The 27,509-nt window shown below is 38.4% G+C and overlaps 1 long non-coding RNA gene across 1 annotated transcript; it reads right to left on the reverse strand.

Annotated features, from left to right (window-relative positions):
- Window positions 1–1,457: 1,457 nt before the first annotated feature.
- Window positions 1,458–27,182, reverse strand: LOC125696463 (uncharacterized). The gene is made up of 3 exons (XR_007378347.1): window positions 26,942–27,182; window positions 14,227–14,354; window positions 1,458–1,548 (listed from the first exon to the last, which is right to left on the reverse strand). It is a non-coding gene; the product is annotated as an uncharacterized LOC125696463 (long non-coding RNA).
- Between the last annotated feature and the right edge of the window lie 327 nt (window positions 27,183–27,509).

Consider the following 27,509-nt stretch of genomic DNA (forward strand, 5'->3'; position numbering starts at 1 on the left):
AGACACTGTTAATAGCGCATTGGTGTTTTGATAGTTGCTGAGTGATGGGACTCTCTCTAGGAGTATCGTACAGAGCAAACATGCTGATATGAGCAGATAATCTCTTCATATTCTGTATAAAAGATGGAGCCAAAATGAATGCCTGCAACACATAAGCTGTGGCTTGTCTTGGTTAAGCTCTGTTTGCTATCTGGATTTATCTACTGATAATCTTCTGCTCAGTCTTCTGTGCACACAGGCAGTGTACATACAAGCTTTTGCAAACAGGTTTACAAATCTTCACAGCCAAATATCCAAACACAAATCAGCTGCAAAACAAACGACTATCACAATATTACACTCAGGATAGAAAGTCTGGCTGAGAAGAGCAGAAGAACCAAAGCTTAGTGCCTTATTTATGTGTCTGTGTAGCTTTTACTCACTGAAAATACAGAAAAAGCATCATGTGTTCATCGTTGTACAACTACAAGGCCACGTAGTTTAGCGTTATCTCCAGCCACCTTCCCCTTCTCTATGACTAATTTGCTCACTTTTTTTTCTTCTTTCATCTTTCTTGTGTACTGCCTCCTGCTGACCATATATGCTTGAGATTCAACATACTCTATGGATGAGATCCAAACATGATATTAGAGCAGCACTTTCATGAAATCCAAGATGCTACATCTAACTGAAACAACTGCTAGAGATTTGCTATACTTAAATCAGAAGACATGCAGCATTTCAGCTTAAAAATTTCCCAGATGCCTTGAGCTCTGAATCTCTATGTGCATACAATTGCCTAAGCCCCCACAGCCAAAGAAGCCAATGTCAGAGTTCTGACAAAGCTTTAAGTCCACAAACTGGAAATTCTACTTATGGCTTGAAGACACTGGAGCACATTCTGAAAACAATATTAGAGCAAACATCCTTCTCTTTATTAAAATATGACCACAGTAAGAGCATCACACACCTCCCCTATTCACTGCTTTGAGGGTAAGAACAGTTGTCACCAAAAATCAGCTTCAGTTTACCTGAGGATACTCATTTCCACATATCCTCTTTATATCTATCCTTTCTTTAAGGTATACAACCAAAGAAGAGCATGCCCAAAGCCCTCTCACTGAAGATTTTCTGTTTTCCATAAAAGTCTTAAAGGACTCCTAGAAAAGGAAGGTAATTAGGAAACATAAGATGACCCTGAACCTGCGGTTACAACACTCAGTTTGCAACAGGGAATCAAAACTCCTGGTCTTTTCTGAAGGCTCTTTGTGTATGTGTCATGGGATAAAATACAGAAGCAGTCCCCAATGCAGGGACTAAACAGCACATTTTCCCCTCTGAAGATCATTTGTCTCTGCATAAAGAATCAATACTCCCTTTCCCAGTGACTGTAGTCAACCATTAATCACTATAATCACTACATCACTATTGCCACCATCTGGCCTGATTCCCTGGGAGAAGGGGGTTTCCATTTACTTACTTTCAGTGAGCTGAGATATGCAGAGGTCGTGAGGTTCTTGCAGTTTAACTTTAGGACTAATAGCACAGTGACTCCCACCCTCCTTTAGTCTGTTATTAAAAAGAAGAAAAAAGGATCTCAGTTGTGTTTTATAACAGAAAAATTACAGATGTTGTAGGAGAAGCTTCCTAGACGTGTAACAGTGTACTTTCTCATCACAGAGTACATGGCTACATTGTTCTCAGCAGAAGTCCTAAAGTTTGGTGAGAGGAAGAACTGATATTTAAAACACTTCACTCATTACTGTTTATTTGTTACTTAATTAAGTGTGTCTGTTCATAGCTGTTTTTGGCATATGGTTCTGTCCATTTGTTGCAGAGCCCTAGCACTATCACTCAGGCCTTTTTGAAAGAGCTGAGATGTAGATGCCTGCATCTCTCACTACAGGCTGTGTACCAAGATTTCAGAAGAGAAGAACCTTTCTCCATTTCTTTGAACTCTTTTGAAGCACTTTAAAAATGTTTATCAGAAATGTGCGTTCAGTCCTTAGATCAGTCCCAGTCCCTTTGTCAGTTTAAATCAATGATGGATTTTAAACACAAACCTAAAAATACAGGCCTTGTGTTCACAGACATTCTTCCAACATTTTTGTGGCCCCGATCAATCCATTTCTTTGGGCTGATACACGTCCTTCATTGGTAAACACTTCAAGTTTTTCATTTGATTAAATGAAAAACTATTTCTTTATAAAACAAATATCTTATTATTAGTGATGTGTGTTTGCATTTGCTCAAAAATTTGAGTTGGTTTCTGATAGAAAATTAAAAGTATTGTGGAAAAGTTTATATGTAAATATTAGGAAAAAATCTTATTTCATGGTAGACAGTTTAATAATTTGGGAAATAACTCTGATATAACTTTTTCCTGTTTCAAATCAAGCTTTACTTATTTAATAAACATCTCATGGCTATTTTATGTCATCAACTCTAGAAAACCAATTCCAAACTTATTAAAACACAAGTGATTATTTGAAATTCTAGACTACTAATCAGTGGAAAATTTTAGACATGCTGGGTCTTGAAGGCATTTTTTCCTACAGGAAAGGCAAAAACAATATAGAGGTGAAAACAAGTTCTGACAGGCTGTGCATGGACAGTGCTAATGGTCTGTGCCTTCAACTGCGCACATTCAAAAATTAGTTTAAACTTCATTTGTCAACTTTTTGGGTATATTCAAGTGGCACATTTTTCCTCTCTATTACTCTTTGACAGAATTATCTAATAACTTGAAAAATATTCTCTGGTCAGCTGCTAATAGCCATCTGAAAAGAAACCCTCTCTGATAGCTGACAAAGTGTCACTGTGGACACGTGATGAGGGCTAGCCCTTACAGTAAGCAGTCTACAACTAGTTTGAGAAAGCAGACACATGAAGTTGTAGATGTTTTCCCATCCTCCCACAGGTACAGCTACACCTCAAGCCCTCGCCACATGTAGTCACAGGCCTTGTAGCCACCAGGGTGGTTAACTGATGAGTGGGTGGTGCCCAGCGGTGTGCTGATGGAGCTGCACTCCACCACCAGACAAAGTTACTGTTTTCTGCCAAACCTCACTGCACAGCCACTTCCTAACCTGCCTAAATGGTCATGCTCAGGCTAACCACGTTTAAAAGTAGTAGTGCTATTTACAGAACCAGCTTAGAGCGCAGACATGCGGGCAGAGCCAGAGGGACAGTATACCCAGCTATGGAAGCAGAAGATTTAGAAGCATGGAGACTTCAATGCCTGAGAGCAGCTGAGCTGTAGTTGGAACAGCATGTTGGGCTGCAGCTGGAAAGATCTGCAGCCACACTGACAAATAGCTGCACCTCATTATGGAAATATATAAAACCACTCAATTTCAAAATAATCCTAATGACCTGTGATTCCTCCTGGGGATTGCTGGGCAATTTAATTGTGGTTATATGGAGCTGGCGCTGATTAGAGCTGGCTGGTGTGTGGTAATACCTGTTTGTTTGTGGTGAGTGGTGGTGGTGAATCAGCCCAATGTTTAGCATATGCCAAATAGCATTAATCCTGCAAATATAAAAGGAGAGCAGCATTTGGAGGACAGTTTAAAGCAGACAGGATAGCAGCATTCTGGGAGTGCAGTAAATAGAGGGAAAAAAAGTGAAGAATATGAAGAAGAAAAAAAAAAGTAATGTGATTAAACCTTTTAATTTATAAAAGATTATGGTCTCAGCTGACAGAGAGAAGTCAGAGAAAGGAGAAAACACAGCAGACTGACAGTAGTAGAAGGTCTGGGAAAAGTGTGGTTAAGCAGGTCTGCCATTCTCCAGTTCACAATGCACTGACCCAGGAGTTGCCATGTCCAACCTCACCCTAACTCTACTTGTCAGCGCTACAGAACTGCTGGCTGAAATGACTCTCTGATCATGCCATGACTTACCTCAGTCAAAATGAATAAAAACAGCTTAAATAAATCTTTACTGACTGGACTCATTTTGTATGAAACGGCTTTCAGAATAGCTCTAATTTGGAAAAAGTTAACTTATCCCAGAAATAATAAGATGAGGGCAGTAATATTATTATTTGGTACAAATGGCACCACACAGTACCATGTGTCTAAGCACAAATAGCATCACTCGGCACCTAGCCCGCTATTCCTCCCTAGTGAGGTGTGGCTGCTCAGCACTGGCCAGAACCACAGCCAGATGGCTACATCAGATTGCCCAAGTTCTTCATGGCACTGTACAAAGCAGAACCATATTGATTTGAAACATAAATGCTTTTGTAATTGTGTGCTTCTGGAAGGGAAAGCATATGCAGAAAGAAAAGAGTACTCCAGAAATCCTGACAGACCATCCAGAGGAATGAGAAAAAGGAAGGATCACACTATGTACGTCATCCTTCCTATAATCCTATCTAAGCATTCATTACAGAGCACTTGGAGAAATGGGATCTCAGGCCAGACAGAGGATGAACATGAACAGGACTGCAGACCTTGAAGTTCTTGAGGATCCATATGCACTCATGCACAAGTGATCAGCCATAGCAACTTGAAGAACATCCAGAAGATCCTCCTAATACTGACTGCAAGGGGTTCCACTGAGTTTTGACACAGTTTTCCTGAATGACCTAAACAAAGACCAGACCTTTACAAGGTTTTTTTTTTGAGAATACTTTAACAACAAGCAGTAGATACTAGCAATGGATTAGGCAGGTAGAAGAAAATCAAAAACCTGAGCAGCTGATGAAGTTCCATAAATGAGCAAAACTGTACATGCTCCAGCATGATGGCTGTCAGACATGGAGAGGCAGTGGAAAGCCATCCAAATTGTGTATGATATATGATACAATCCAGTATGAAATTCAAAATTTTAACATCTTTTGAGTGAGTGAAGGTGACATTCTTCCTTGCATTATTTCTATCTATTACACCTCTGACTTTTTTAGATTTGGCCATTCCTTCTAGATTCAGACCATGCTGTCAGCCAACAGCGTAAGTCACTGATCTGGACATATAGCAGTAATCCATTAGTTACCTTCCTTTTACAGCAAGTATTTTGTGGATGTAAGAGGGAAATTTTGCCACTGCAGATCATGAAGCAGCAGATTTTGAGCCAGAGTTTCCTATTCACCCTGTCACACTTTACTTGGTTGAGATCTCCCTATTTTCTTTTATCTAAATATGTTTCAAGTCTTTGAAGAAAAAGAACTTACAACAAACAAGTATACAAGCAAACACACAGCTACTGTCCAAATGTGTTACTTCTACTGTCATTACAAAACAAGTGAAAGAATAGTAGCAAGAAACTTCAAACTTAAGAATACAATTAAATCAAGAGAAATCACTGCTGAGAGAAAATATGGCTATGCTGTGGTTTAAGTCAGCGGGTAGCTCACCACCACACACTTGTTTATTCCCGTCCTTTTCCAATGGATGGAGGAGAAGATTGGAAAGAAAACTACAAAAAATCACATAAGAAACAGAACTTGTTGACTGAGATAAAAACTACCAAAACAGAAAGCAGGAATGAATATATATATACACAGTCTAAGTGATGCTCAGTCAGTCTCAATCAGTAGCTGCACATCTGCCCCACTCCCCACTCTTTTTCAAGTTTTATTCACATGATGTTGTATGGTATGGAATATCTCTTTGGCTAGTTCAGATCAGCTGTCCTGGCTCTGTCCCTTTCCAACTCCTTACTTCACCTCAGCCCCTCTCATTGGCAGGCCAATATGGATGCTGAGAAACTGAAATATCCTTTGCTCCATGCATCACTGGTCATCAACAATTAAAACACTGGTATGTTACCAACATCGTTTTTTGTTTTTTTTCCTAAAGCTAAAACAGCATCATACCAGACATTATGAAAGAAAAATCATCTCCACTCCAGCTGAAACCAGTCTATAAATACACCAGAGAGTAAAGCTGCAGAAAGGAAAATCAGTATTCTCTTTCAGTGCTAGCTACTGCTAACTGGTGTGCAGCGTTGGGTGGTTTAAAACATTACTCAGTTCAGCTGTCCACACACAACTCAGTCTACCTTCCACATAACCTGGAAGATGTCCTGTGGGAAAGGAGAGCCATCCTTCAGCCTAACACGTTACCTGCAAAGGGTATGCACAGTACACTGGGCTGGGCACTGGAGTATCTAAGGTGCAAGTTTGCTTTCTGCAGCATGAAATGTGTAGACAGGACTCACTAGAGAAGATATGGTCAACATCCAGGTGCAAGCAAATTCATGATATCCATCATTCCCACAAAATACTTCTCCTTACAGTATGGTGGAAAAGGGGGAAGACCTAACAATCCTTCTTAGTTTTCACCTTTCTGAGGTTTTATACACAACATTCATATGTGTCCTATCTTAATTTTGGTGGGTTCATCAGTCTTGTTTTCTCCACACTAACATCTGCTCCCATCTGCATCAGGTTCATCGATAAGAGATATTATTAGGAAAAAAAAACATAGGAAAAGGCTGTACATTAAAGAATGTAAAACTGGGTACTTAGGTTCACTGAGTCTAACTATATTAACAGTGAAGAGGTAATAAAGCTTCAGCTAATAAATGCTGGTAACCTATAAACATGGCTTGATAGTTTTGATGTAATGACTTTGGACTACATTCACTGACGGAGTTAGAGTCCCAAAAGTGTTAGCTTTCCTAGTTTGTACAGAAATTGCAGATTAAGTGCCAGAGTACCCCAAACAGAAACACAAGACAGCCAGTTTCTGTCCTCATGAGATGCAAAGCCTATGATCCTCTTCAAAACCTAATGTTTTTTCTTTTGAAAGAAAAGTGTGTGGTTACTTTTTTCTTTTTTAATTTCTAGTGGAAGCAGAAAAAAAAAAAAAAGCTATTTCAAAACTATTTTAAAGTTTAGTGATTTCTATCTCCATGTAAGAGGTGAGGGTCAGTTTCTTTACAGTAAATGATTAGAGCACATATGTGCTAGAAGAATGCCTGAACCACAAGGCAGTACAAGATGGAACAGTTTTTTCCTTAGAAAGTGAGGAATATTTTTTAATGATAGTGTCTGTTAGAAGCAGCTAGAAATCTGACTGCTAAGTAATGGTTCTGGTGATGACAAACTAGTGAGAAAGTGCAATTCAAGCAGGCAGAGGTGAATTATATGTCTCTGCAATATATTACATGGCTCTCATCACTTTGTGAGATATATGTGTGAATAATTAAAAATTTGAGGTTGCTGTGCTTGGGTTGGAAACAGAGATTTCATTTCTGATATTATATATATATATATATTATACTCTGATAAATAATATCTAAAAGCAAATACTTATAGTAAAACTTACTGGTGTGAGATCTATACAAATTGAGAAAAATAGGAATGTAACACATAGTTCCTGAAAGTGAAAGGCAAGCAGGTTCAAACCATTTCTTTTATTTCTTCACCTTGTAGTTGAGAACGCAGTTAAATTAGTCAAGAATCTTCATTTATCCTTTTTTTTTTTTTTTTCTGTGACCAATTCTTCCCCCCCCCTCTTCCTCCCCCCATAGTGAAGGAAACTAAATTCAGAGAATTTTACAGGCATTTCTATTGACTCTGTGCATAATCTTGACACAGCGGATTATCCTCAAGCAGCTGTGGAGAACACAAAAGCTTTCCCTAGAACACAGGAAAGAGAATACCAGTGCAGCCTGGGGCAGATTTTTTTTTTCCTGAGCTCTCAAGTGATTTTTAAGAGCCAGCCGGTCTGGAAAAGGACGTATTTGTTTGTAGCAAAAGTAAACACTGCCAAAATCAACAAGTTCCTTCCTTAGGGGGCTGTAGAGCAAATTGGTCCACAGATTAAGACAGTTCAGTCAAGTCATGTTGGGGCTGACACAAACCCTTCAGGCTCCCTAGCTTTTACCCTAGAAAATATGAGGAGGAATGATAAATCTCTTCTGGTGTTATTATATGTTATGGGTTCAAGAAAAAAAAAAAAAAAAGAGAGAGAGAGAGAGAAATTAAAATTGATCTTTTCTGATTCGAGGAGGGGAATGATATCTGAGATGGCCAGTAGGTTTACTAGTGGTTTCCTTTGCACTGGGTCAAATAGGCACTGTCTTGACTCACTGGACTGGTATTGGTGAAGGATTTAATGGTGATTAGAGCTGTGTAAAATGATCTCATATGTTATCACCTGCCAAAGAAATTTCAGTGGGTGAATGTTAACCCTATTTACAAGTCATTTTTCGAACCTAAGCCAGGATATGTAACAAGATATAAACAAGCAGAGCCACAGTGTCCTACATCTTCATGAATGTACAGGATGCAAGGGAGATGGGAAAAACAGCATTTTACAGTCAGCTTTGCACTTTCCCAGCATTTTTTGTTTCAAATGCACTAAAGAATGAAGACAAACTGCTTTTGAATCCTGTTAAGACAAAAAAAACATTCATCACTCTCATTTCACAGATCAAGAAATAGAGGGAAATAGAAACTCATCACTATTGCCAATTCTGGTTCTATAAATCATTAGGAAAAATATTATCAGAAACAGTCAAATAGGAAACTGGGACGACGTTTCAAACTAATCTGCAAACTGAGGTGGCTAAAACTTTAGCAAGCAGTAGTGAATATTTTGGCTGGCTGTAGCTGACATGGCCAGGTCACGCACAGTTCAGTCAGACTTTATTGGCATGACAACATCTTTGCACACAGCTACAGGAAATCAGCAATACAGCTGGGAGGGAACCTGGGTCTCCTGACTAGCAGTTCGGTGTACTAATGACAGTGCTCTGCTTCCTAGTCCCTTACATCCTCACAGCATTTTTCAAACATTTCAAACACCAGTCAGGTTTGTTTGAGAGGGAGGCGCAATGAGCAAGCTGAAAATGAAAAGCATGTAGGGCCACCATTTCAGTGGGAAAAGGTTAAATCACTCTAATTAAATCCCATAGAGCCTCTCTGTTCAGAAACCACCAGATTTTAAAAGCAGTGAGGGTTAACATCTCATTAGCAGGGAGCCTGGTTGCTATAAGTCTGATATATTAAGATTTTTAATAATTATTTGTGCTGGAAATCAGTGTCCAGGAAAGCTAAATTCAAAAAATCTGTCAGAAAGGATAAAGAACTGCTAACCAACAAAATTACATCTTATTTTGATCTAAATTTACATGATTCAGCAGATCTATGCATGAGCTCCTAGATGCTGCATGATGAAATTGGAGGGAGCATGCATGTACATCAGATCATCTGTTTGTCTTAGGACAGAGTTTGTTACATCTGCTGGCTCCAAGAAACACCAGTCCTGATTGCAGTGTATACGGTGATGCATTGCAGTGTTCAGTCTCCTGAACCCAGCTCCATTCTGGTCCAGAACCAAGAGCAGCAGCAGGGATAAATGCCACTGAATTTGGTGCACAAAGCACAGGCAGCACAGCAGCAATACAGCCTGAGTTTGCTTCTAAGGGTGCCACGCTTGGATCTGACTTGTAGCAATTATCTCTGTTTTAGTAATTTCTAAAAATGAACTTTATTGTTACTAGCCTGGGACCTCCCTTGAAACTGTTTCACCCTTATTGTTGTAAATAAATAAATACATAAATGAATAAATAAATAAATAAATAAATAAATATTTTGAAAAAGCTTAATATTTGCTGTAAGTTGAAATAGAAAACCTTTGCCTGTTCATCATATATTATTGACTGATATTACTGAAGTGCTGTTTAGAAGGTGAGTGACTAAGAAACATTAACCAGTTAAAGAGAGACCCAAGGAAATATTCACTACATGTGTTACTCATAGCCAGAGGAAGAGAAGAAACTCATGCTAGAGAGAATAAAATAGCAAACAAACAACACATATGCTGTTAGCAATTCAAAAATATAGCCCCCAACTCTACCCATTGAAGGATAAATATACAATCTCTCTCATGGTTAGATGAGAGAAGAACTCTTCCCTAATAAATCCATAGCTTAATAGCTTCAGTTAGCTTCTCATACAACTGAAAAAATCATTGTTGTCATCACCACATGGTGGAAACAGAATTCAGTCAGTTCCAAAGAAAAATCCTTAACATGTCAAAATTTAAGCTAACAATTTAAAACTGAAGTGTAATCCCAGACCTAAGAATGGAAAAGTACTGGATAAAACTTTGGAAAATATACTGCAGGGAACAATCCCACTTTGGCAGTGAGATAGATTAAATGACCTAATACAATTTTTCCATTCCTAAATTATATTACTCTGTGATTCAAAAAAAAACAAACTGCAAAATTAAAAACTAAAGCAAGTCTATAACCTGGCTTCCATATTTTATAAATGTGTATATACACATTTCTATAGGCATTTAAAATAGTGACTCTCTTGGCACCAGTGCTGTAGGAGATATATTCAGACTGTCAGATTTCCTCTTAAAACATTCATCTGTCCGCCAGGCTGAACAGCTGCCAGTAGCCTAAAAGGTAGACCTAAGAATAACCCCGAAGACACTCCAGAAAGAAATGATTGCTAAAACTGAAAAAGTCAATTATACTGACTGCTATGGGCTAAAACTCCAATTTTGTTGTGAAAATGAAGGCAGCATCAAAAAAAAAAAAAAAAAAAAAAAAAAAAACCAGGAACGGCAGGAAGACAGGGACCTGGATGAGAGCAAGTTTGCTGGAGGATGGATGCTCTTAGGCAGTAAGTGTTCTTTAAAATGTTGTGCTTCCCCTCAGCAGGGGATTAGACGAGGTAAGTGTTGCTGAAAAGTCCTTATAGTGTATTTATAAATACACAGCTCACACTTGTGCAAATTAAGTCCAACACTTGAACTGACCTTTGAGCTGACCTTCAAGGAGTAGGCTGATCAGAATATATAGTATTCAATTCCCCTTACTGGGTAGATGCACATAACAGAAAATTAATAAAAGTATGGAATACATCCAAGAACCTTCTTTCGTTTTTATTTCTATTTTTTACATTTTTATGATCTTTTAAAGGAAATCAGTACTCACAAGAGATTGGAAAGTGAGATCTATATGTGTAGGTTCTCTTAGCTTACTATTAAAGTTTTCCAAATGAGAACATGCACTAACAAAGGTTGTCCTGTTTTCTGAGAAGGGAAATATTGACTTTCAAATGCATTTCCCCATGCAGATAATCCTGTGACCACAGAGGTTCCTGCAGTTGTAAATAATTTGAGACCACCTGGACATTTGTCTAATACAGACAGCCCCAGTCATTCAAAAAGAAAAACAAAGTCTTCACTTTCGAGACCCTCAGTACATGTCTGTAGCTGAGGCAAATCAATTAGCTCTCAGAAGAAGAATGGGTAGCTCTGTTCTGGAGCACCAACTTCAGTGACTTTCCAAACAGTAGAAGAGCCCCGTCATCCTGCTTCAAACAAGCAACAAGCCTGAGGGGGACAAAAAACGTGGTTTAAACAGTTTATTAAAGGAGCAGTTGTAGAAGAAAATATTCATCCTATCTGTTTTTTTAAGGAATTTTTGTTCCACATGAGAAAATAGCTACTGTGAATTGCTTTTCCACAACTGTGATATTCCAGTTATTAAAGTTTTGGGTTTTTTGTTTTTTGTTTTTTGTTGGTTTTTTTTCCTCAGAGATTAACAAACAGTAAAAGTATTGACAAAAGCAAATGCTAGGCAGACCATATTTGAAGAGATGATTACCTTTGGAACTGGATAAAACAAGTTTACTTGGGAAGGTGTCTCAGCAGTAGAATACAAACATTAGGCACTGAAAACTGCAGACCTCTTCACTTGTTTTCAAACCCTTTCAAAACAGCCTTATTCAATTACCCTCCCACTTCCCACATCTGCTTTAGCCTTTACTGTACAGCAGATGTTAACTTAACAGTCAAATCCTTACAGAATCTCACATCTTGTGATTTAAGAATATTTTCAAAAGCCTCTGAGAGATTTAGGAGCCAACATAACTGATTTCCATAGAGCTTTGGGCTCCTGGGACAAGATTCACAAGTTGTTTTGAAGAATTTCTATTCTGAGAGTCAGAGTTCCCACTGCTCTCTCCCAGCTGTTGGTGGCCCTGGAGGCCACAGGAGGCCTGGAGGCCATTACTGCCAGCACAAGAGTAACAGAAGACCAGAGCAGGAATACGATGATGCATTCCACTGCTTGCTGCAATCATTTTTGGCTATAGATTTGTCAGTACTGGAAGTTATACCTAGTATTGTATGTTCAGACTTCTTGACCTTCACAAACCTAGAATGGATGCTTGACTTGTGCAGTTTCTTTGAATAAATTTTAGATTAGTGCAGAACAGAAGCACATCCCCATTAAATTAGCAACCATGCAGAAGAGAAATGCAGATTCAGAGGACATTTTATGGTTTAGTTTTAATTCACAAGCCATGGACTTTGCCAAGCTAGGAAGGGAAGCCTATCACAGGAAAAAAAAAAAAAAAAAAAAAGGAAGAAAGGGAAAGATAGCAGCAATCATATCCTTAAATTATTATGATTAGGACATTCATTTCAAACATCCATGTGCATAGCCCTCCTTATATAATTGAATCTGAGACCAACCTTTTCTATGCATCTGCTTTTTAGTATCTGGGGACAATGCTTCTCAGTTCCTCAGATCTTTCACTTTGTGTTCACAGAATCACAGAATGACAGAATGGCCAGGATTGGAAGGGACCTCAAGGATCATGAATCTCCAACCCCCCTGACACATGCAGGGCCACCAACCTCCACATTTAATACTAGACCAGGCTGCTCAGAGCCCCATCCAATCTGGCCTTGAACACCTCCGGTGATGGGGCATCCACAACCTCTCTGGGCAGCCTGTTCCAGCACCTCACCACTCTCTCTATAAAGAACTTCCCCCTGACATCCAACCTAAAACTTCCCTCCCTCAACTTAAAACCATTTCCCCTTGTTCTGCTGTTATCTACCCTTTCAAAGAGTTGATTCCCCTCCTGTTTGTAGGCTCCCTTTAGGTATCGAAAGGCTGCAATGAGTTCACTCCACAGCCTTCTTTTTTCTAGGCTGAACAAGCCCAGCTCCCTCAGCCTCTCTTTGTAGGGGAGGTGGCCGTGATATTTTTTGTGGCTCTCCTCTGGACCCTCTCCAACAGTTCTCTGTCTTTCTTGTACTGGGGGCTCCAGACCTGGACACAGTACTCCAGATGGGAAGATCACCAGAGCAGAGTAGAGGGGGACAATCACCTCCCTGTCCCTGCTGGCCACCCCTCTACTGATGGAGCCCAGGATACCATTCACTTTCTGAGCTGCAAGAGCACACTGCTGGCTCATGTTAAGCTTTTCATCCATCAGGACCCCCAGGTCCTTCTCTGCAGGGCTGCTCTCAAGGACCGCTCCTTCCATCTGTATAGATGCATGGGATTCCTCTGGCCCAAGTGCAAAACCTTGCACTTTGCTGTGTTGAACCTCATCAGGTTCACCCGGGCCCACCGTTCAAGCCTGTTGAATGGCCTCTCTGAATGGCATTCCTTCCTTCCACCATGTCAATTGCACCACTCAGCTTGATGTTGTCAGCAAACTTGCTGAGGGTGCACTCAATTCTGTCATTGATGTCATTGATAATGATGTTAAAGAGCACTGGTCCCAAGACAGACCCCTGGGGGATGCTGCTCACTACCGGCCTCCACCTGGACATAGTACCATTGATGACCACCCTCTGTCTGCAGCCTTTCAACCAATTTCTTATCCATCAAGTGATCCACCCATCAAATCCACATTCCTCCAATTTGGAGATAAGGATGTGGTGGGGGACCATGTCAAAGGCCTTGCTCAAGTCCAGGCAGATGACATCAGTCGCCTTTCCCTTGTCCACTGATGCTGTCACACCATCTGTTAATTAAGTAGTCTTCAATTTAGGGTAAAGAAAGGAAAGTAAGAAATTAAATGATGCAAGAAGTTGAAGAAAAAACACCTCCTAACTTTTGAAGCAGAACATATTCCTGAGAATTAGGGCACCTGAAGCTGAAACAAGGTTGGATGAGACACACTCTCCAAGGCTGCGTTCTCTAACCAGGCCATTCTCCTGCAGATGCAAAATGCCAGAAAACATGTAGGAAGTTGAAAATGGCCTGCGTGTGCCTATCCATCAAGGAAAATAAGAAATATTTGGTGATGTGTTGCATGGACCAAAGTACAACTGCAAAGATTTAAATGGTTCTCTACACCAGAAGTGAAACTAGAGGAGATTTTGACAGTGATGTGCAGACAGTTCTTTGCTTTTGATTTTAAAAGAAACAGGCTGCTGGCCCTAGATAGGGCCCCTTTGGAAATGGAGTCTCCAAGTACCCAAGTTATTTTGGAAGTGAGACATGTTCTTCTGAACTTACCTTTCCTGTGCAGTGGAATGATTTTCACAGATATCCCAATGAGTGCCAGACCCCAAAGTCTATAGCCGTGTTAGGTGGGTCCAAGGCTCTTCAGTACCAAGAATACTGGATTCAGTGGATGTCCCAACCTGAGCAAGACAATTCAAATTCTGTTTTATGATAATTAACTACCATCTTTTATGCCTGTATCTAAAATCTAGCCTTTGGGCACCTGTTGCTTATGTTCCACTGGATGGTGTGTTCATTCTCAGTGAAAACTTGAGCTTCAATCTCTCTTTAGTCTTTTACACCCATCTTTCCTATCAGTTGTTTATGGTTATTTGGTACAGTACACACAGCAAGTCTGAGTAACTACTGTAGGAAATTTAGAGTAATATGCAATTCTCTGGTGAAAAAGGGGAAAATTTGCAGAGTTGCAATATCTTATTTCAAACAAAGTGATGTAATTTTTAATTTTTATAGCTGATGTTTTTTAAACAATAAGAAGAAATGCCAACATTCAAAAGATTTTTTGGTCTTAGAAAGTTGAAGTCTTTGAGAGTTTGACTCCATTTGGAACAATGCCAAGTTTTTGACAGCTTGAAATATCTTATAGAATGGAATGTCAGCTTTCCTCGTACTTTGTGAAATTTAGTCCGCTAGTTGAAGTCAACTATCTAGTTTTATGGGATCTGTCCAGATAGTCTAGATTCTTTGTTCTGAATCTGTGTTTTTTTTTAATTTATGCTATTTTTTTCTTCTGTGTGTGGTCCCACTAAAATCATGAGGACTCTTCACAGTTGTTATATTAAACACAAGTGTGAGTGTTTGCAACATGACGGCCTGTGCCTACCTATTCCCAAAGAAAAGCACTTTATTTGGGGAGAGGGAAGTTTCTCTGGGTTATTTGACACCCCTATTATTCTATATAAACACCACAAATGAAATAACAGTGTCACATTTTCAAGTTCAAACTCTGGTACTGGCGGCTTTCTTCTGTGATGTCAAGAATCATATAAGTCAAGAACCTTAGAATAGGCAATGTGTTTTTCAAATTATTCCTTATTTTCTTAAGTTGACTGGGCAGTGATATTTTACATGGCTCTCAATCTATTATCTTTTATAATAAGGAATGTTACTGGAGAAATACAATATTATGGAATACTGCTGAACATATTATTAAATCTAATCATGGTAAATGTGTTTCCCTTCCAAAATTTTATGACTCTGTCTATCTTTCTCTAAAATATTTGGATAACCAGCATTTTCATTCTACACACATTTAAAGGTCCAGTAATTACATTATGAAAAGACCTTTACTTTACAGTATGGGAACTCTGGTAGGTTAGCACTGCTCCTTCTGAGAGGGGGCAGAAGTGCTGAAGCAGAGGGACTGCACTGCTCCTGAAAAATTCCAAAACTTCAAGCTTTTATGTTCATCTGAAATTAGACAAAAAGTCTACATTTTAGAACGACTATAACCAGGAACACTGCTCCTTTTTATTACTGTTTGGGATTAAAATAGCACCAATTTTAAAACATTCACCCTTTTAATTTTACCACTGGAAAAAAAAATATCACACAGAATCACACAAAATCAGCGTTAGTACAGAGTAATGACTGGTCCCAGATCTCATATTATACAGAGGAAAATTCTATAGTCAAATAACTGCTGCCAGATGTGATTTTGAGTGAGAGCAACAGTTTTTCCTCAGCAATGAATGGGGAGATATCTCCAAAGAGAGTGGGTTGGTGTGCCACACGCTCAGTGGGAACAACCCGTGTCACATCTGTGATGTGCACAGCTGGCTAAGAGGAATACTTGTGTCATGGCTTGTCTCTGTACCATCCAGAGAATGTAGCTCATCATTGCAGCAATTTTTAGGATCCTTCCTTCCATTATAAGGCTGGAGCAGCAGCTCCACTTATATACAAGTGTTTTAGATCCAAAACAAGAGAGAATCATGAGCAGGAGCAGCCATCAGGGCCAGACACTGAAAAAAATTGCTTCCAAAAGTCCCCATGAAATATTATCTCTCTCAAGCAGTTGTTAAATATCTCATGATGTGCATGAGGCAGTGCTTCCCTGCCAGCCTACTGGATGGCTCAGTATGCACACCTCTGCTTGCTTTATGTTATTAGATTGTGAATTAAAAAGCATTATTATCAGTGCTCAGTCAACAACTTCCTTTACCAGCGACTCACTGCTGCTCTTACAACCTTCATGTACCCTTGGGTCCACCCAGGCCATAATTTGTCTCACTATACCACACAGTGTCAAACACCTGATCCATTAATTGATCCATTAATGCAAGTAAAGTCATACCTTGTGTGTGTACCTGTGCCATTTCAGCTGATAATTTCTTCAGTCTGTATGAATGGAAATTTTCCTTTTGGTGAGAGTGTGACTTCCATGCATGTAAATATAAATGAAAAATATAAATCTGGATGTTGCTCACTGTGAGCAAACCTCTTGGGCCCCACTATAGCCCCAGTCTGACCATGAGCCCCTACACCTGTGTACAATTGGCAGAAGACTGCAAGTTGAGCAGAATACAAATAACATCAACAATTACTAATCTGCCTTTCTGTTAACAAAATAATGAAAGAGAAATAAATCTTCCATATGCACAACATGAATATACAAATAAGATCCGTGAGGAATAATTCAAAGAAAGCTTGCAATAATTTTCTGTTGTTTGGATTGCTTAGTCCAAATAAAAAATTCTTTATTCACACTCTTAAATCCAGTATGGAACTGAAGGCTTGTTCCACAGGGCTTGGTCTCACATATCACTGGAGTTTAGAGAATGGATTCAACAAACCTCAGAGAAAATTTTATTGCTAGCTCTTTAGAGTACAAAGTGTCATCATACACCAAATCTGCAAACTTTTCTCTAAGTAGTCTTATCTTTTACAGACTTTAATACAGACTGGGTTTTTTTTTCTCAGAGAATTGAAAAGAGAAGGCAATAATTCCCTAGTTAGTCAGGCTAAAACTCCATGCGTTATTAAACAATCATTTAGTCAAGGTCAAAGACCACCCATGAGCCCAGAAGAAGCATCATATAAAAAAAGGGCATATTTAGGAGATCTGTAATCTCCTTCATTTTTTAGCTGTACTATGTAATAGCAACATTTAGGGCAATGAGGAAAATGACTGTCCTGAAAAATGTGTAGAAGCAGCTTCTCTTGCCTGGTCCTCAGCCACTCATCGTTTCTGGAGGTCAGAAAGGAGTCCTCAATCCTGCCACAGCCAGGATGAATGCAGGGAAACACATACCAGTCTCACAGCACAAGCCAAATCATTAAGAAAAAGATGACTGTAATGAATGTCAGAAAGATCAAATAAGGGTCAGGATAGCCTGATCTCCTGCTTGCTTCCTGCTTACTCAAAAATAATTTCTTCTTTATTCAAGTGAGGTTCATAAGAACTGTTATTTGACTCAGCCTCCATGCAATGATGTTTGCCTCTCAGAGTCAGATCAATGGGAACATTGCTTGTGATTTCAAATGGGAGCAACGCCTGACTCATCATATACTATATTTTCTATATTTTACTATACAGTTCCTATATAGCATGCATTCCCCACAAATGACAAGAATATGCCAATTAGTAATAATGTAATTTGCCTAAAATGATATGAGCTTCAATAACAGTTTTCTTTATAAAATTGTTGTATTTTTTACCCCTGAAAGGAAGCCTATCGTACAAATAATTTCAATCGTAATTTTAAGTTAAATGTCACTGTATTTTCCCATTGAGTTTGAGGACAATATTCCACCATCTCCTGAGAAAACTATACCAGAATCTCAGTAATTAATATATTAAGGAGAACGACTGAAGTTCTGAAAGTTTCTTCTGAGTTTTCAAGCCCTGTTAGGGTTGCATTTACCTACAAGGTTCTGGTTTCTTATTTAATTTTAGTGCTATTTGCAGAAAGACAGAAGGAATCTTTTATTTGCAACAGCATATGACATCGAAGCATACTTATGTTTTTAATCTTAGACTCATATTGCTCTACTTTTCTACTTAGCCCTGCAGGTGGCTCAGCACCACACAGTTGTTTGCTCACTCCCCCTCTTCCCAGTGGGACAGGGACAAGAATCAAAAGGAAAAAAATAAACAAAGTAGAACTCCTGAAATAAAACTATTTTCTAACATACAGTAAAAAAAAGAATAATGATTATGAGAAATATATGTATATATGAATGTGTATCAAAGGTAATGCACAAGCAATTGCTCACCACCCACCGACAGACACCCAGCTCATGCATTGAGAAACTGGAATGGTCTTGGCTCTGTACAGTGCTGCTTATCAGCAACTATGAACATCAGTGTGTTATCAACTTTGTTTTTCTCCTAGAAACAAAACAAAGCGTCATATCAGACACTCTGAAAAAAAATACTCTGTCTGCTGAAACAAAGACGATTCATAGGGTGCTAATTGATTCATTTATTTTCCTTTCTTTTCTTTCTCCATTCTACTACTTGTTGGGCTCTCCATTACCTTTGCATATGTGTTACACCTTATCTAGCTTTATCAGACAAAGGACTAAGTATCGTAGGAACTTTTTGATTTTTAGATATAGCAGTTTTATTCATTAGAAGATGTTGACAGAATGTTCATTACTCATAATGAAGCCTGAGGTCATTTACCTCTACTCTCAGAAAAAAAAAAAAAAAATGCAATAGTTTCTGCAATAAACCTCACTGAAACAAATGGTTGTGTCAGTGCCACAGCAAACAAATGAAGTCTACAAAACAGAGTTCCAACTAGCCCATATCTTCATTTAAAAAATTACTTTTTCTTCATTATCCTCAAATTCTTTATACTTACCATCTTCCTTCCTCATACAAACCTTGCTTATATCAGATTTGCTTGTAGCTCTTGCCTCTGGTCAAACAGGCTCTGCTGATTTCAAGCTGTTCTGTTCCACCCTTTCTTCAACCCACCTTTTTCCTTTTCATGTCTCAAAATGCCTTGCTTTTACAGCAGTCATGCATGGTTGAGTCCTTCCCTTGGAGGATCTTTAAAAGCACATCAGCAGAAAGGAAATCTGCCAGTGCTCATACTGAAAAACTATGTACAAAGTGCAACCTAAATAAGAATCCTCCTCCTTTGGGAGAGTTTTCACAGCAGAGAATGAAGCAGAGCCTGGTTTACATGTTTTATCCTACCTGCTGTGCCTGGTTTGATCCAGTCCAAACAATGTCTATCTACATGTTCCTTGATTTCTTTACCCAGAGACATAAATAATGACTACTTAAAAGAACCTCAGTCCCTAAAGTGTTAATATAGAATAGATAGCATAAAAACTAGTGTTCTTTTTCTTTTTCTTTTCCTTTTTCTTTTTCTTTTTCTTTTTCTTTTTCTTTTTCTTTTTCTTTTTCTTTTTCTTTTTCTTTTTCTTTTCCTTTTTCTTTTTCTTTTTCTTTTTCTTTTTCTTTTTCTTTTTCTTTTTCTTTTTCTTTTTCTTTTTCTTTTTCTTTTTCTTTTCCTTTTCCTTTTCCTTTTCCTTTTCCTTTTCCTTTTCCTTTTTCTTTTTCTTAACTCAGCAACTATTCTTTATTGCAGGAAAACCCCAATTCTTTTAGCCTCAGAATTTAAGTCTTTATTTTATTCCTCAATAGGCATGCTGAAGCTCTGCCTTCATCCAGCGAGTGCTCGACTGCTGCTGAGTTAATCAAGCAATGCAGCAATGATGCAAATATAGAGAACAGACCTGACACTTAAATGCTTAGCAGCCAGTGACAGACAGGTACCCAGTTTGCTTCAGATAAACTGCTCAAAATTTAGATCCTTATTCAGGCTATGTTTCTGCCTCACTGCCTGGAAAAAACTGTAAGGACTAAAACACTTGAATAATGAGAATTTATAGCAGTATTTCTATGATTCTCTGAATCTATTTTGAAGAACATACAAACAGAAAGTGACAACCAGGAAAAAGGAAAAAAAAGAAGGAAAAAAATATATTCACCCCAACCAATGGATGCAGAGGAGCTAAAACCACATTTTTATAAGTTTCTTGTTTTCCTCTCATCACCTTCCCCACATCTCTATCAATCTACCAACTGTTATTTTTAGAGGTTGAACAAGAGGAAAAGGAATTTTCCATACTCTAAAGGAATTTCTTAAGGAAATAATGTCTGTCTGACAAAAATGTGTCACAGAAAGAGCTTTCCATGGATGAAATTCAGCCTGACTCCAAACACATTTTTTCTGGAAGGTTTGAGGCTTTCTGGGGCTCTGCTGAGACTCGCAGGTTACAGTTTTCAAGCAATCTCTTTCAAATGCAAGACTGAGTATTCGTATTCCTCAGCCAGCTGATTCTCCATCACACTCAATTTCTAGTTTTGTTTAAAGAAAAAATGCGATGGGCAAGATTTCATTCAATAGTTGCTATAATCAGATGCAATTTAAGGAGCCAACTTCAAATGATATTCTTGTTGTTATTGACAGTGTCTGCTTCATAACTATCCTTTTTTTTTTCAACTGCTTTCCATATAAATGCGGTAAAAAATTTCCAAATACTGAAGTTTGCCCTGAATCATAAACTATAATTTTTTGTCATCTCTGGCCTGAAGATGATTCACAGTTAAATGCAAAATCCAGCTGTTCTAATTAAGTGATGGGAGCTTTTTTCTCCCTATTTCTTACTTTCTTCTACCCAGTCCTATTGAAGATGGAATAGAAAACTTAAGTCTAGATGTTAAAGACCAGCAAAATGAACAGCTGTTAAAGAAATCAACCAGCCCACGTAAAGCAACTGATCTTCCTTCCATCAGACAAAATTCTATGCAGTGGAGACCTGTTAAATGAATACCTGAGGAAGGTGGTCTTTAGTGTATCCAGCACAATGGATAAAAGAACACTGGTAATCTATTTTCATCAAATCGAACCAAAATGTATTTCATATAATGTGATAGCTTGCTTAAATGGTATCACTCACTCGGAGAGGTGCTAAGGTATTTGGGGGCAATGTGGATATATATTCAGCAGATTTATACTTTAGATGTAATAACCCTTTAGAGATTTACCATGCTTATGGCTTCAAAATCAGACTGTAAGTCTACTGACTACTAATAGGGACTTTATTGATGTCTTTTCCTGTGCATAAGAAAAACCGTATAGTACACTGATATTGACTTTCACAGCTATGTCTACTTTGTGTATGTGTTTTTTCTTGTTTTGAAGGGACTTCTGACTTCAATGTATTACTTATGCAAAACCAGCAGTGCTGTCACCAGAGGGATTTCGGGAAGTCAAAAGGTTATTTAAAAAGAAGTCAAAACTCCACTCAAAAAAAAGTTCGTTTTTCTTCCTTTTCCTTCCTGGATGAAACTGTCTGGGATAAAATCATGATTCCGGTATGAGTAGGACATTGTTCTCCACACAGTCATAACAGTGAAAATTTTATTTAGGAAAAATACTAAATATTTGTTGCTTTTCGAAAACATTCCACCTGATACATATTTGGTGTTTAACCAAATATTGAGTATATTATTAAGTTTACTAATTTTATAACATTTTTAAATTATAAGCTCCCTAAACACTTCTACAATGTCCAAAATGATTTTCATCATTCAGAAACCAATTTATGAGTTTAAAACATACTCTCTTCAAATTAAATATGTGCATTTTCTAAGAAAAAAAATTTGGAAATAGAGATTTCTTGAAGTAGTGAACCCTCAGATCTGCTGCAAACCAAAATTCAGATCCTCTCCTAGAAACTCCTCATCATGGCCATTTATAAAACCAATCGCTCAAATGAAATAATATCAAGTCAACAGATTTCTACTGTCAAGAAAGAATGAAAAAGAGAAGCAGCCTCTTAACTTGGAAGGCTCCAAATGATACACAAATTCACAAATCAATGGCAATCACCCAGATGCTGATGAAGAACTTATCAGTGAATTAGTATGACTTGCTCCTTTCAACTACCAGTTGAAATCAAATCCTTTCACACTTTTTGTACCAACTTTCAGGTATTAAGCAAATTTTATTATGAAGCTTGGGAATTCCATTGGTATGGATAGCTATATCATCATTAGAGATTGCAGATGGTGCTCATATTCTTAATCATTTTCTCCCAAGCTTAGCACGATTAGAGATATAGCTGCCTCAGAAAAGTACATCTTCCCCACGCAAACCTTCTCATCCTGAAAAAAATACAAACCCAATTAACAGCAGAATTAAAAATGATAAAAAAAAAAAAAAAAATTCTTGCAAAAGAAGACATCAATAAAAATGTGTGTCTACATCCTGGTTCACTGCACATGAAAATGGCGGAGCCTGTTCATATGGAAAGTCAGAGAATTCTGACACTTCTTGCACAAGAAAGTCAATTTTGAAAAAATAATTCTTTTTCAGATAGTCACTTTCCCAGAAAGTTCCTGCTCTACCCCTCATAAGCAAGAGAATCTATCCACATTCTAAAAAAAGATGACATAAATTGCATGGGAAGGTGCTATGGATAATTTTGTCCATGTTGTTGTAACACCAAATGTCTTACTGTCTCTTTATACTGGTAAGTAATATCTTCTTGACATAGAGAAGAAATTCAGTTGAAAAGAAAATTCAAAGTAAAACATCTGTAGGAATTACTGATACCCTGAATCTATGTTTCCTAAATACACTGAATTAAAATTTGGTAGAAGGGTGAAACATCTTATCTTAGCAATGTCAGAATTTTTTCCCTAACATAATGCTCAAATTTCAGTAAAATACATCAGATTTGTAGTGTATTTGAATCTCACTGAAATATAAATTGGGCAGGCTGAATGTTTCCAGAACAGTTCTGCTAAAGATTGAAAATGGTTGGCTGAAAATCAATTCTAAGAAACTGTTACTTGTCCCTTTGGGATACACATCTACCACTACAGAAGCAGACACTCTCCAGATCTGATCTGGGAAAGCAGTAAAAGCTGTTCACAGTGAGAATAATCTGACTTTGCTCCCAAAGACTCTTTGGACTCACCAAGCTATATACCACCTGGAAAGGCTTTACATTGAATGAGAGAAGAGTTTATTTTCTTTTTGCCTTCAAGAAGCTCCTTATTAAAAACAGCTTTGTTTGTGGGACTTTTTGCACCTACACCCATAGACAGAGCCTACACAAAGCTACTTGTATGCTATGGGCCCATCAGATAGGTTGTGAGATGAAGATACAAGGTAGACATCAACCATGCAATTGATTTCTTCACCCAGATGATGGTATTTAATTGTTTCCCCATATGAGGACAGAACAAATACACCAAGAGTCTTAGAAAAAGCTCTGTGAGATGAGATATAAGGCAGCCTTTGCCAATAGAAGGTGCAGTGAGATTGTCCAGCTGGAAGCTGCTTTTTCTGCCTCTTACATGCACAGTTGTAGCCAACGTGTGAATTTGTCATCAGGCTCTAACAAATTACTATTTGTTTTGCAGGAATGAGCAGAGTGCAGAGCAAGAGGCATTGCAGCTGGTGTTGCAGCCCCCACTGACAGACATGAGACAACTGTTGGGGTTTAGAAACACCCTCCTTGCACAGACTGATTCTGCTCTACAGACTTACAGCCGGGTTCCATCACTCTGCTTTGACTACACACATCGCAATCCAGTTTGGGATTATGTGGGAAAGATCCCTGGTTTGCCGATGCAGATTCTGAAAGCCAGACATTGTACCCAGATGACTGCTCAGAAATAACCTGAGCTTGCCAAAACACTCCCAGGTAAGAACACCTTGCAGGCAATAAGACTGTGCTACTCTCCCAACATACGTGGAATAAATGTCAATTTTTCATTTACTTATAAGACAGTATTAAGAGATTGTGTTGCAGTAGCAAGAGATTGTGTTACCCAAGGAGCAGGTAAGTTGTCATTTTTTCAACTTCTACCTACAACAGGAATAATCACTGTAGATTCAGAGGACAACACATAAGTAACTAAAACCTAGAGATTTCTCTTATTTCAGGAAGATCAGTAGAAATGCTTTCTCTAGCTTTAACAATATAAGTTGTCCTTACTCTTTCCCATGTTCCTTATAAATATGTTACTCTGAAAGTAATGCCTTCTACTTATTTCCATGGGAACTTGAACAGATTCAAAGAGCACAATAACTATTTCATAAAAATTCTCAACACTGTTTTTCACTATATTCACCACAATTAGATATAGATTTTCATCAGTGATGAACAAGAGCCTGCATTCTGTAATCATAAAAATCTGCACCAGCGGAGGTGACCTACTGTCATTGTTATTGCTGCTGAAACACACCTTCAATCGCCTCACTGTGCTCACATCCACTATTTGGTCTCCTTAAACATTCGCAAGCATCAATGAATGTCAATATGTGCAATTTTTTTGCCACACAGAGGAATTCAGTTCCACAGCTTTTCTTCATATACAATTCTATGTCATTTACTATTGTTTCAGGCTGTCCTTCTGCTGCCATCTGTCACACGGCAACAAATGCAATCAAATATTGGTGGGAGGGTTCAATCTCTATTGCCATACCACCAACATCTGCCCTAGAGGTCATGGGCCAATATAATAAAACAGCAGTTGTTACTTTTGGTGCAGCCCTCATATTATGTAGGATCCTTACCACAGAGGGAAACTCTTTCTGTCCTTTGTTGTTCAACCTTCATCCATCAGCAGCCAGCAGTCCTCTCTGCTCCTCTCCCTTTTCTGAAATTCAGCTCACTATACCTATTTATTTCACAAGCCACCCTGTTTAACCATCTAGAGAATGAGTTTATCATGGAGTACCGGACAGTTAAAAGGACTTCATAATAGTCTATAGTTCTCGCCTTTTTTAAATTACCAACTTCCACCTCATTTAGGATAATCTGGTGGCTCTCTGAATCATCAGTGACGCAATATTTAAGATACTGGTGACCATTGGTTCAAAAACTGAATGGGGCTTTGCTGTCAGGCTGAAGGTGAAGAGGAATAAATAAGAGAGTGTAGTATGTCAGTTAGGAGATGGGATTACCATCAGATGAGAACCTGTGTAATGACCAGGTACCCTCTCAACCAAAGAGCACTACAAAGCCAGTGGGGTGAGTCTCTTTGCAGACAGAGGAGAAAAGAGATCTTCAATTTTTTTTCAGTAATGCCAGGATGCCAGTAATGCCAGTAATGCCAGGATGACCTTTCACTGATCAGCTGAAAGACAGTAGGGAACTTAGAGCTCTTATTACCCAACATATATTCATTGTGAAACTTGTTTGCAAACTGCATTGTACAGATTCTCCAAATGAAGGAGAAATAATTCTGTCTCCTTTCTTAAAAAGGAATCATGATATAATATGAGAAAAAGAAATTATTTATTGTCAGGAAAAAAGAAGGAAGGAAGGAAGGAAGGAAGGAAGGAAGGAAGGAAGGAAGGAAGGAAGGAAGGAAGGAAGGAAGGAAGGAAGGAAGGAAGGAAGGAAGGAAGGAAGGAAGGAAGGAAGGAAGGAAGGAAGGAAGGAAGGAAGGAAGGAAGGAAGGAAGGAAGGAAGGAAGGAAGGAAGGAAGGAAGGAAGGAAGGAAAGAGAAAAGAAATGTTAGAGTTTCAGTAAACTTAATATGTGGATTTCATGGCTTTTAAAATAAAGAAAAAATTCAGACAATACATTGTGCCTTGGGAAATTTGAAATGAGCATCACTTTAATCCTCAGTTATGGAACCCACCCTGAATTTACAGTATCTGCTGTCCTGGATTTTTATTCTAAAATCTCTATGAAGCATTGCAAAGATGGAAGCTGCTCTCCTCCACTCCCTTCAGGTTTAATGTTCTTCCCTCACTCTTTGGTTTGGTGCTTTATTCTCCACTCCTCCTCATCCCCCCCCTTCAGCTCTTTACTCATCCCCTGTCAATTGCAGCCCTGTCCACTGTACTCTCTTCCTCTCAGCTCTTCATGTTTGCATTACTTGTTTCTCCCACTTTTTACCTTCTCTCTTCTACATCACTTAGCTCATCTGTGCTTGCTTCATTGCTCCATAAATTGAAGGGCACATATAAGCAGGAAGGGGAATGGCTGTTTACGAGAGTGGATAGTGATATGACAAGGGGGAATGATCTTAAACTGAGACAGGGGAGGTTTAGTTTAGATATTAGGAGGAAGTTTTTCGCACAGGGTGGTGACACACTGGAACAGGTTGCCCAAGGAGGTTGTGGATGCCCCATCCCTGGAAGCATTCAAGGCCAGGCTGGATGTGGCTCTGGGCAACCTGGTCTGGTGGTTGGTGACCCTGCACATAGCAGGGGGTTGAAACTGGATGATCATTGTGGTCCTTTTCAACCCAGGCCATTCTATGATTCTCTGATTCTCTGATTCTCTAATTCTGTGATTTTATGATTCTGTGATTCTATGATTAGATTATATTAAACACTAACTGTAGCATAGTGCTATAGCTCAGAGACCAAACGACCCATGCTTTACATACTGGCTTGAACTGTTCATGATTTTTTTATTTTTTTTTCTGATCTATTTTAATAAGAAAATAAATTAAAAATGGGTAATCATAATGAATCAAGTAAACAACTGTGAGAGGAAGAAAACTGTAGAAGAGACAGGAAAAGCATATCTGGGCATTAGAAAGAAAAACTAAAACAGATATTATAAGATGCTCTTTAAGCTATGGCAAAAGAACTAGAGGGTAGGAAACAGAGGTAAAAGGAAAGAAACAAAAAGACATATATAAATAAGAAAACACTGGAAATCTTTTTTTTCTTTTTTTGGCAATTTTTCATTTAATACTCACCATGTCTGCAGCTTGAACCTTGATTTTCCTCAGTTAGACATGTCCAGGTGAAGATGCTCACAATGTCTTGCATCACAGACTTTAAAGAACAGCCTCTTCAGTTCAGGAAGAATGAAAAAAAAAAAGAAAAATGAAAGGGAGTAGATAATCTATGGTTGTATCTGGGCAGATTTTGGAAGTAAATATAGCAGAAATCTTGCCGTACTGATACCTTCAGCATGGCTGAAGGTTCAGATGTGCTGTTCCTGTCTCAAATCATACACTTACATAGTCACATCTTTGTCATGAGAGGAAATACGTCCAAGATGTGTGTTTGTTCCCTTCTACGATTTGTCTTGGCAGGAATACTAAAACCACTTCATTACAAATATTCTACTTACTCACATTTTCCATTGAATGTCTATCTTTGGACTTTTCCCTATCATATGAATGGGTGCGTGCAAGCAAACAGCACTTCTTGCTGGCTGGAAGAGCATCACAAAACAAAACAAAACAATATATTTTAATGACTAAGCTGATTGACCTTGGGACTGTAGTAATGCCAGAAACACGGCTGCTTTGTAAAGAT

Source organism: Lagopus muta, chromosome 7 (assembly GCF_023343835.1).
Source record: "Lagopus muta isolate bLagMut1 chromosome 7, bLagMut1 primary, whole genome shotgun sequence".
Classification (NCBI taxonomy): Eukaryota; Metazoa; Chordata; class Aves; order Galliformes; family Phasianidae; genus Lagopus; species Lagopus muta.